Source organism: Phoenix dactylifera, unplaced genomic scaffold, assembly GCF_009389715.1.
Source record: "Phoenix dactylifera cultivar Barhee BC4 unplaced genomic scaffold, palm_55x_up_171113_PBpolish2nd_filt_p 000466F, whole genome shotgun sequence".
NCBI lineage: Eukaryota > Viridiplantae > Streptophyta > Magnoliopsida > Arecales > Arecaceae > Phoenix > Phoenix dactylifera.
Window position 1 is genome coordinate 173,331 of NW_024067890.1, and position 3,562 is coordinate 176,892.

Consider the following 3,562-nt stretch of genomic DNA (forward strand, 5'->3'; position numbering starts at 1 on the left):
ATTCGTGCCCTCATGGGTCACTTCAAGTCTGTCCCAAATTTCTTTTGCAGAATTGCAAGTTGAAACCCTATTGAATTCATTACGGTCTAAGGCACAATAAAACACATTCATAGCTTTAGAGTTTAATTGTGCCTTCCGCATGTCATGTTCATCCCAATCCTTTTCTAATTTGGGTACCTTAACACCCTCTACATATGTGGATGGGATGTATGGGCCATTCACTACAATGGTCCACATCTCATAGTCTTGGGCTTGGATGAATATTCTCATCCTAGCCTTCCAGTATGAGTAGTCGGATCCATTGAAGAAAGGGGGTCTTTGGGTGGACTGACCCTCAATGTGAGAAGATCCAAATGGGGTTGTCATTTTGATCTTTTAACTCTTGAGTGGAAGAGTTTTTGGCTCTGATACCACTTGTTGCCCAGATAGACAACCCAAGAGGGGGGGGGTGAATTGGGTTTTAAATTAATTTAGATATTTAAAACTTTAAGGATGATTAATTAAAAACTATTGCAAGTTATTTAATTAATGCTAAGTGCTGTGAGTGATGTGAGAGGAAGAAGAGAAGAGACAATCCAATGCAAACACAGAGTTTTATAGTGGTTCGGAGCTACCCCTTGCTCCTACGTCCACTCCCCAAGTCTCTCTTGGGAATTCACTATAACCCCCTTGGATTACAGCTGGTTGTTTTGCAAGCTCACAACCAAACTTGTTGTTTTACGAGCTCACAACGAACTCGGTCGGTTTTCCCAGGCTCACCGACTAGAACCAACCCCGATTGTTTTTCCGGGCTCACAATCAAACCCTTACACACGTTGGTTTTTAACTTGGCTCACCAACCAACCTTAGTCCCCTTGATTCAATCCCCCGATTGAACCAAGTAAATACAAGTTATAGAAAGAAAGGAAAATAAGCTTCTCAAAAGCAGATGTAAAACAATATAATCAAAAGAGGAGTTTAGAAGCCCTCAAACGCTTTTAAGCTGAAGTAGAGGAATGGCTTCTTGAACTCCGGTCTCCTCTCGAATGAGTAGTTGACTTGAATGCAGGAGGAGGAGGCTTTAATTGCTGAGAAGATGTAGTTGGTTGCAGTAAATGCTGATCTTCCCCTTTTTCGTTGAAGAGCACGTTGCAGAGCTTGAAAGCTTGAATGCTTGGAGTGGAATGGTAGTTCTCTGCCTTGCTACAGTCTTCTGTGGCTATTTAAGCCAACCCCCACGGAAACTAGCCGTTACACTGCTTTTTCTGCCCGTTCTGCACACTCTGCGCAGCCTGACAATATGACCGTTGGTGGGTTGGAGTCGACTCGCGCGATCAGGAGTCGACTCGGCTGTAGCGGGAGTCGACTCAAGCTTTTCCGGAGTCGACTCGGCAACTGTTCCAAATTTGAATTAAAGTTGCCGTCACGACTGGGAGTCGACTCGTCTTGACCCGGAGTCGACTCGCCAACTTCTGGAGCTGACCTGGTAATTTTGGAGTCGGCTCATCCACTGAAGTCCGTGGATCCAATTTTGAATTTTGTCCACTCGAGTCGACTCGACTGTCCTTGGAGTCGACTCGAATCTCAGAGCCCGAACTCCCGATTCTCTGTCTTTTGGCTCATCCAGTCTTGGAGTCGACTCGAACTTCCTTGGAGTCGACTCGGCTCTCAGTTTCCGAAAGTTGGTCTTCTGCCTTTTGACGTGAAGCTTGTCTTGGAGTCGACTCGAGCTGTCTGGGAGTCGACTCGAATCTCAGAGACAGTAACATGATTTTCTGTCTGTCGATGGTCGCACAGTCTCGGAGTCGACTCGCGTATTGCGGGAGTCGACTCGAATCTCAGAGTCCATAAAATGCTCTCTGACCTTTTCTTTGTGTACCGCTGAGAGTCGACTCTTGCTTTCTCTGGAGTCGACTTGCCAACCATCGGAGTCGACTCGCGTTCCACTGGAGTCGACTCGAATCTCAGACTCGAAAACTGCTCTCTGACTTTTCTTTGTATACCTCTTGGAGTCGACTCTTACTACCCTGGAGTCGACTCGTTGAACATTGGAGTCGACTCGCGCACTTCAGGAGTCGACTCGTTGACAGGTTCTGAGATGAGGCTTTCTGTTCTTCTTTCTGTTCTCAGTCGGAGTCGACTCGTACTAGTCTGGAGTCGACTCGAGCTCGTGCCAGTGAACTTGATACGCTTGGAGTCGACTCGTGATACTCGGAAGTCGACGCGAGTCTCAGACTTTGGTTCAGCAGACTTCTTAACTTAACTATGAACCAAATCTAGAGACACTTGGACAGGATTTTCACTGAAACACTCAATTGAATTCATTAGTAATCACAAGATATACTCAAATGCTTTGAGCTCATCAAAATCAAATGGAGTTTTAATCAATCACTCCACACAAGCTCACAACCAAACTTGTTGTTTTACGAGCTCACAACGAACTCGGTCGGTTTTCCCAGGCTCACCGACTAGAACCACCCCGATTGTTTTCCCGGGATCACAATCGAACCCTTACACGTTGGTTTTACCCTCGGCTCACCAACCAACCTAACACCGTTGGTTTTTCCTTTGGCTCACCAACAAACCTTAACCCCTTGATTCAATCCCTTGATTGAATCAAGTTACAAGATATTAAAACAAAGTTTATAACAAATCAAAGCTTCTTAAACAAGCAAATATAACAGTATAATCAAATAGAGTAAAGAGAAGCCCTCAAACGAGTTTTGAAGATGAAGGAGCTCGGCTTCTTCTTTACTTGACCCTCGTCTGATTTGGCACGAAGTAGAGGATCACCGAGGCAGCACACGGATGGAGAGGAGCCTTTGGGATTCACTTGGATGCTCTTCTTCTCTCTATTTCACTTTGGATGGCCCTTTTTTGCTTATGGGAGATTTTCCTTGTAATCTCTTTCAAATCTCTTTTCTAAATGTTTTCTCCCACTTCCATACCTTCTTCCTTAGCTCTCCTCTTGATTTTATAGCTTTAGATAGCGTGGAAACAAAAATATAGCCATTAGAGACAAAAATAGAGCCGTTGGAGTCAAGAAAAAACTAGCCGTTATGCCTCCCAGCGTGCTAGAGTCGACTCGGCTGAAGTAGGAGTCGACTCGGCTGAAGCAGGAGTCGACTCGGCTGAAATAGGAGTCGACTCGTGAATAGTAGTCTGCCGGCACTGTAGCTGGGAGTCGACTCCGCACTGTAGCACTGAAGTTGGAGTCGACTCGAGATCACTGTAGCGCTGAAAATCAACTCTCTGTCTTTTTGTTTGTTCTCAGTCGGAGTCGACTCGTAGAGTATCGGAGTCGACTCGAGCACTGTTTCTTGAAACTCTAGAGTCCAGAGTCGACTCTAAACTTTCCGGAGTCGACTCGAGGACTATTCTTTTGAATTTTTCTTTAAATTTGCTCCTCAATCTTGAATTCTTTAAACTTGAAACTTGGGCCAATAAATTGTAGCTTTCTTCCAACTTTTCTTGAGAGCTTTGGAGGCCTTCTTGTATTCTTCCAATCTTGCTATGTTCCTTGCAAAATAAATTCTTTCTCCTTGCAACACAAACATTAGTATTTATACTTCAAGGTTTTGTG